Source organism: Psammomys obesus, unplaced genomic scaffold (genome assembly GCF_907164565.1).
Source record: "Psammomys obesus unplaced genomic scaffold, mPsaObe1.curated_primary_1811, whole genome shotgun sequence".
Classification (NCBI taxonomy): domain Eukaryota; kingdom Metazoa; phylum Chordata; class Mammalia; order Rodentia; family Muridae; genus Psammomys; species Psammomys obesus.
This window is the reverse complement of record NW_026596129.1, coordinates 157642-165994: the sequence shown is the minus strand read 5'-3', so window position 1 is coordinate 165994 and position 8353 is coordinate 157642.

The following is an 8353-nucleotide window of genomic DNA, read 5'->3' as shown; positions in this document are numbered from 1 at the left end:
GTGCCTGCATTGTAAGAACTTGCACTTTATTTTATAGCATTTGTATGTGTGTGTGCACTTGTATGCATGTACGTGTGTGTGCGTGCATGTGTGCACGCGTGCATGTATGTATGTATGTATGTATGTATGTATGTATGTGCAGTCATATGAAGACCAGAAGACAACCCTGGATATCATTCTATTGTCCAGCTTTTTTCTTTTATCTTTTTTTTTTTTTTTTTGAGATCTGTCACTGGCCTGAAGCTTGCCAAGTACACTAGGCTGGAGATTAACATATTTCATGTTTGCAAGGCAAACGACTTTACCAACTGTGCTCTCTCCCGAGCTGTAAACCATTTTTTATTGAAATAAAATTTATGTAATATTTTGGTTATTTTGCCAGGTGTGTGGTGTACACCTATAATTCTAGCACTTGGGGATTAGAAGCAGGGAGATCATGAGTTTTATTTTTTATTTTTATTTTTGTTCTTTTGTTTGTTTGTTTGTTTTTGAGACAGGGTTTCTCTGTAGCTCTGGCTGTCCTGGACTCACTTTGTAGACTTGGCTGGCCTCAAACTCACAGAGATCTGTCTGTTTCTGCTTCCCTGAGTGATGGGATTAAAGGCATTGGCCACCACACCAAGCTGAAATCATGAGTTTAAGATTAGCCTGGGTTGTGCAGCAAGTTCTAGGCCAGCCTGAGTTCAGAGTAAGATCCTGTGTCAACATCTTCCACAGACCACACCAAAGGATTCTTCATTTCACTTGTTCATTTTACTTATTTATTGAGACAGGTTCTGTCTACGTAGCCCTGTCTGTGCTAGAATTAACTCTTTAGACCAGGCTGGCCTTGAACTCAGAGATCCACCTGCCTCTGCTGGGATTAAAGGCGTGCACCACCATCACTACCTGTCTGTACTGTTCTTGAATTTGGGGACAAATCCTCAGGCTTGGACAGGGCTCTGGAGTGGGAAGGGAGTACTTCCTTAAGCCTCCTTCCCAGGTCCTTGGGTCTTCTAGCTAGTTGCCTCTTCCATGGGGGCCTGCCCAAGCAACCTTCCCAGCTCCTCTCACCAGCACTTGTGGCTGCTATGGGAGTCTTGAAGTCATTGTTCAATTGCCACATCCGTGCCTACCCTGTTCATTCTGAATGGGAACTAGTCACTGTTACAGCCTCAGGGCAGGATTGGCAGTGTTTCAGCCTTCAGTACCAGTGACTCTGCCATCTCGATGGACATCTCTCTTGAGTGCCACTTGGGTAAGTGAGACAGGCTGGGCTGCTTGGATAGTGGGGCAGGTGAGCTGAGATTCCCATCCTTGTTTGAGGCCAGGTGCTTCTCTGTACCATGGAGAGTACTTTGCTTTCCTGCAAGTGTAAATATCTGATGGTGCTATGTAGTGAGCTTTTCTATGGTTGGAGTAGGAGCTCTTAAGTTCTTGACCCTGTGCCTATAGTAGAGACATCTGAGATTACTTGGAGAAGTGTAGAGTAGGTCAAGGGTACCTTGGGAGCACATTGAAGAAGATAGTTAGACTTTATTTTTTACTCCAGATGTATGCTACTGGGAGCCCTGGATGGGAATTGTCTCCCCAATCTACATTTTGAGAAGCCATCAGAAAAGAAGGCACTGTGGAAAAAGAGTCATCTCTCTGCTCTCTTATCCATGTATTAGTGTCTCAGATCCCCCTCTAGCTCCTGAGCTCCCTGAACTCTACATTTATAGGGCTCTGAGGCCCAAGAGACTCAGCCTGGCTAGTTCATACCTAGGTAGAAGCTACCTCCAGTCCTGCATCTCCTGAAAAAGGAACTCCTTGAAGCTGAATCCTGAGCTTTCACAGGGAAGGATTTATTTCCTAGAAACAACCCCAAGTACCTGGGAAGTCCTTAGAGTCAAGACTAAGGAAAGGGTCTGTCAGGAAAAGAGAGCCATTTTTTTGTTTGTTTTTGTTTTATTTTTGAGACAGTCTTTGTGGTAGCCCTGGCTATCCTGGAACTTGCCATGTATACTAGGGTGGCCTCAGACTCACACAGAGCCACCTGTCTCTGCTTCCTGAGTGCTGGGATTAAAGACATACCAACATCCCTAGCTGGAAAGGTCACATTCTTGTGGTCAATGAAGACACAAAAGGCTATGCCGTGATGGAACATAGGATCCTTTTTTCTGTAGTATTGGGCTGTATTAGTTACACTTCTTGTTGCAATAAAATACCCAACAGAAACTGTTAAGGAAGAAAGTGAGGCTGGAGAGATGGCTTTGTGGTTTTAAGAGCACTGGCCGTTCTTCCAAAGGAAGACACAAATGGCAGCTCACAACTATCTATGACTCTAGTTCCAGGGGATACAACACTCACACAGACATACATGCAGGCAAAACACCAATCCACATAAAGTTTTTTAAAAAGGGAAAATGTTTATTTTAGCTCACAGTTTTGGTACAGTCTACTATGGCAGAGAAAGCATGGTGGCAGGATGATGGAAGACACTGCTATTAAACTCACAGTCCACCATGTCCGGATAGCTCTCTCAGCTCAGTGGAAAATGGAGGACTCCCTTTTTTAGGGGGTCTTCCTCTTCTCTCTGCTTATCTGGAGAGCATCTCTAGGCGAAGATACCTGACCATATACGGAGCATGTTCCTGCATAAGAGCAATGTGACTCAATGCAGGAGTCCTGCTCCTGTGCCTGCTCATACAATAATTATGTACTATGTTCTGATCAATTAGCCTTTCCTGTCCTATAGTAATTAGGTAGTGTTATGACCAATCAGTCCTTCCCACCTGTAACCCTAAGAACCTTTATATATCTCACCCTTGAAACAGCAAAATCAGCTGCCTCTCTGAATCTGATATCAGAGGTCTTGTCCGTTGTCCTCATGGGCTGTCCAAATCTCATTTATCACTTCTGTTCCCTTTATCCTCATGGGCCCATCGGCCAGTGACCCCTGGGGGAAGGGTAGACCACAGCAGGAGCTTGAGGTCACATTGCATCTACAGTCTGGAAGCAGGAAGAGGTGAAAGCAGGTACTCAACTTAGTTTCTTCTTTTATTCATTCTAAGACTCTGGTCTATAGGTGCTACCTATACCCACAGAGAGGGTTTTCTACATCAATTAACTCAAGCTAGAAACTCCCACACAGATGCATCCAGAGGTTGGTCTTCTCATGAGTCTAGAATCTAGATTCTAGATCCTGTCAAGTTGACATTAATCATCATAGAGGCCAAGCTGGAAGAGTAGAACTAGAGGGGTCAATTCCTAAAATCCCTGTGTGGCTACTGGGGTTTAACTGTTTCTGCATGGACCTAATTCTAGGAGGTTGGTACTACCCTGAGGAGAGTTAATTAGGTGTGATCCAGACTCAGAGACACTTGGGAGGTTCTGAGATGAATGTAGAATTCAGAACTGAGAATATAGGACTACAGAGAGTAGAGTTGCTGCCAGCAGATGCCATTCAGTGTTCTGGAAATTCATGAATTCACAAAGGAACAGATGTCTAGGTGTGGGCTGTGCAAAGAGGTAGTACAGTGAGAAGGAAAATATTGGTCTCCTGCTTGCCTAGATGTCATTCTTGTTTTTCTTTCTTCATTTTCTTTTCTATTTTCATTTGTAGTACTGGAGGTACTTTGAGAGTACTCTTCCACTGAGCTATTCACTCATCCTTCATTCATCTGTCATTTGTGGTATGTATGTGTGCAACAAATAAAGAAACAAAAATTAAAATGATGGGGCCTTTCTGGCATAAGGTCATCACTGACATCTAGCATGATATAAAATTATAGGTAGGAGTGGAGAATTATGCATTTGAGACCAGCATGGGCTGCAAAGCATGACCCTGTCTTATAAGGAAGGAGGGAGAGAAGAAGAAAGGTCTGGAAAGTGGAGTAATATTCAAATGACAAAAAGCCACAAGGCAGACTTAGTGGTGCACACAGAAATCCAGAACTAGGGAAATAGAGGCAGGAGTGAAACAAGGACCGGACTGGCTCCAAGGAACCAACAACCCTAACCAGCAGGAAGCAGCTAAGAGAACTATGCCCCGTCTCCCACTCACCCTTTCTCTCTCCTACCTGGTGTTGGGATGTTAGAAGGGATTGTGGTGGAGTAGAGAGAAAGAGATATAAGAAATGTAAATAAAAGTTTTTAAAAAGTATACTAGCAATAATAAAAAAAATAAAAGAAAAAAAGTATACTAACACAGGAGGATCAGAAGTTTAAGGTCATCCTTAGTTCCATGGTAAGCTTGAGGCTAACCTGAGCCTCAAGAGACCCTGTCTCAAAAAAATAAAACAACAAAATACAACCCAGAATCATGTAGGAGACACTTCTAGGTGTGTAAATGATTTTATTTCCTTAGATGGAGGGATGATATGAGAACCATACCCAAGCTTTACTAATACATGGCTTGGGCTGAGTCCAGAGTATTTCTATCTAACTATCTCTAGGCCTAGGCCTGGAAGCTTCTTGCCTCTATACAATCTAATCTAGGCCTAGAATTTTTCAGCCTCCAAGACTTACTGCTGAATAAGTTCACCCTTTCTAGTTCTTTTGGCACTCTGGCTGGCTGGTTGAACTCAACTGGCTCAGAACTCCTCTCCAAGCTGGCTGTTTCAAACTGGCTTCTCTCAACTTCTCACTGAATTGCTCTGTTGGAAAAACTGCCTCTGAACTCCTCAAACTGCACTGTACTGTGCTCCCAAAGTCTACTGTACTGTCTCCACATATCTCTTGTTTTTTCTCTGCACTGCTCTTAAGGAGCTTCTCTTTCCTGTCCTCAGAGTTGGGCATATCCTATCTCAGTTATTCTGTGAAATATTTCTCTGATTTGTTACTTTGTCTAACCCTCAATAGACATTGTTATTGGAAATAAAAGGTGTGTACTGTACTCCAGCCAGAGAGCTTAAAGATGTGTACTAAAGGCATGTCTGTATTCTAGCCAGATCACACAGACCTCTAACAAGGGATGTGATCCCTTGTTAGAGTAGCCATGTTGCTGGGTTAAAATTCTTCATAGGTGTGTCTTGTGAGGGTGTTTTCAGAGAGGGTGTTAACTGAGGAAGAAAGACCTGCCCTGAATATGGGCATCATCATCTCTTGGACTGATGTTCCATATTGAATAAAATAAGAAAAAAGAGAAAGTGATTTGAGCACTACCATGCATCACTCTGCTTCACTGTGATCAGATACCTTATCACCAGATCTTCTTGCTATGCTATGCAGTGCCTGCAAACTGTGAGCCAAAATAAACTCTTCATTCTTTAAGTTGATTTTTTTCTCAGTAATGAGAAGAGTAACTAATATAATAATCTTTTCCCCCTCATTTACCTTGAATAATCAGCTGAAATCCAGCATTGATGGCAAATATCAAGGTACTTCATTCATTCACAGCAGCAGGGTCTGGGCCCAGTGTTGTTGTAATAATATATAAATTATATACAGCGCAACAGGTCTCATACAAAGAGGTTTATTTAAGAGCAGAGTGGGAAAGAGACATAAAGAGACAAAAATAGTAGGAGAACATAGGAGAAGAGAAAGGGAGGATGGGTGGAATGCCCCAGGAAAGAAATTCAAGAGAGAGAAAGGCTGGTCTTTTATATCTGAAGTGCACCTGGCTTGCACCTGGCAGCAGGTAATGACATCAGAGGTTGCTAGGCAACCTAGCCTAACATTTGCTCCCACAATGACCCCAACAAAGATTTGATGTGATCTACCTATTGATGCTCCATTCTCTCTCTTTATGCAAAGATAAGAGAATATAAACACGCATCCTGACTCTCACCTTTCTATACAAAAATGTAGATTTCTATACAAAATATAGATTGCCTACACAGTCCTCTCCCCTGACCCCATAGTGTCACTTGGTACCTGAACATATCTTTTCATATCATGCACACACAGCCTTGTCATTTGTTGTTATTCCGCATTCTGAATGTTGCAGATATTGGCAGTTTCCTCCCAAGGCTTGTTCTATTTTGCAACCCCAACAGCAGTATGAGAGCACCAGGTCCCCTGAGTATCCCCTGCAGAGTGCCAAGCTCTGCACCTATTAGCTAAGCTAGACAGTACATACAGAGACAGTGTCCCTCAATTGTGAGGTTTTTAAAAAAAATTGGTTCTTTCTGAGTTTCACATTATGCACTCCAGTCCCACTCATCTCCCTGTCCCCTCATATCCCACATCTGCACTTGCAACCCCCCCCCAAAAGAAAATTTAAAAAAATATAAACAAAACTGCATAAAAAACACTTCCTGGAAGCTTTAATGTTCCACAGTATACTCTTTTGGGATGACCTTTCCTCACTTAGAGAAGGTGTGCCCCTGTATTTTCAATTGTTAATTTTGTACCCACAGAAAGCTAATTGCTGGCAGGATTTTGGTATTGTAATTTATATGGCCTATCACCAAGTTTTCTGTATGTAAATGCTTGTCCTTTCTTACCTGCCCAAATGTGGTCAAGCAGCCCTCATTGCCAAAAAGAAACTCTAAGAGATGGATCTAGCATTGAATTGCTGCTGATTGGTTCAGACTGAAATATGTTTTTTGTATAATAAACAGCTGACTGCAAGCAGGTCTGTGAAAATCCCTCAATAATATCCCTCTGTCTAAACATCTTCACTTCACAATGTTCATTGCAATGAGTCATTGGTCTGGTTCAAGGTCTCTGGCTTCTGTCATATCATCAAATTGGATGCTCACTGGGACTCCTAGTTATTCTGTTGTTGTCCTGTGTCATGGAGATCTTGTAGCTTTGGGTCAGCAGGACTGGCCCTTTCACATGCTCCAGTAGTTCACAAATAATGTAGAATTTGGGTTGGGCTAACTCAAAGCTCTGGATCTGAGCCTATGTAGTAGTTGCTGGTAAACCTGTTGGCTCTTCCACAGCCACAACACCAGGGCGAGCTCTCCAGCATTGCTCCAGCTAAGTCATCCAATGCTTGGAGGCAGGGTCAGCTCTTCTGTTCTCATATTCTTGGGGCTAGCTCACCCTCAGCCATGCCTCCACAGCCAGCTCCACTGTGCTGCACAGTTGAGACACGGAGCCTCCTCTCCCAAGTACTGTAGCCATTGAGGGCCTGGGCCAGTTCTCCTGCTCTCACACCCTTGGGTGTCGGGAGCCGTGACTCCAAGCGGCCGGCTTTGATATTTAAATCTCGGTGGAGAAATGGCTTTTAGCAGGCCTTTACTAATGGCAGAGAACTTGCAAGTCCATCTCCTTTTGTTTGTGACAACAGGTGGGATAGCTTGTGAGGATCACACCTCTTCCTCAGGCTCCTTGTGCAAATTAAACCATTGTTCTGAGATATTTCTATTCTGGTTTAGAAACTCTACAATCAAAAGACAGGCCGACAGTTACTGCAGAATCAGGCTGACTCTTGTGTAAGCCAACTAGATACAATGTTGTGCGATGGGAAGAGCCAGAGGACAGGAAAGAGGGGAGGAGCTAGAGAGCAGGAGGTGAGTGGGAGAAGAAAGCACGAGGAGAGAGCACGAGGAGGGCAGAGCTGGAGGAGAGAGCTTAGAGGACGTGGAGCATGAACCAGACCTAAGATTTCACAAAAAGCAAGTATAATGTGGGAAATCTAAATGTTAGGAAACAGAGGGCTGGAGGCAGAGACTTGAGACTTGCTGCTTGCACTGCTTGCTGCAGCAGCCTACCTTTTGCTGTGGCTGTCGAGTCTGGACCTTTAAAAAAGTTTCCTGTGTGCTGTGTATTTATTTAAATAATATTAATCCTCACTCTCGACTCAAGAACCGTTCGACTCTGCCCGGCTGGCCCCGGCACTTGGGGCTGGCTTACCCATGCTTTCCCATCAGGGCCAGCTCCACTGTGTTGCCCTGCAAGGTGCAGGGCCTGCAGTTAGTAAGGGGCAGGGGACAGCTTACTGGCTCTCATGACCCTAGGGCCAACTCTCCCAACTGCCACAGGTGGTGAGAGGCAAGGAGGGTAGGGAATCACCCCTGTGCCCTTGCTTCTTCATGGCAGACAAGAGGTGGGGCCAGTTTTCCCTCACTTTCCCCCTCTGGGAGCCAGCTCACACCTCCACACCAGGGGCCAGCTCTCCTGATTGCCTCAGGTGGTGAGGGGTGAAGTGTGAAATATATGTGTGTGTGTGTTTTGAAGATTTTTAAATTTATTTGTTAGGCTTTTTTGTTTGTTTGTTTGTTTGTTTGTGACAAGGTTCAAGGTTTCTCTAGATAGCCTTGCCTGTCCTGGAATTTACTCTGTACACCAGGCCGGCCTCAAACTCAGAGATCTACCTGCTTCTGCCTCCCCAAGTGCTGGGAATTAAAGGTGAGCACCACCACCTCCCAGCAAGACCGACCGACCGACCGATCTATCTATCTATCTATCTATCTATCTATCTATCTATCTATCTATC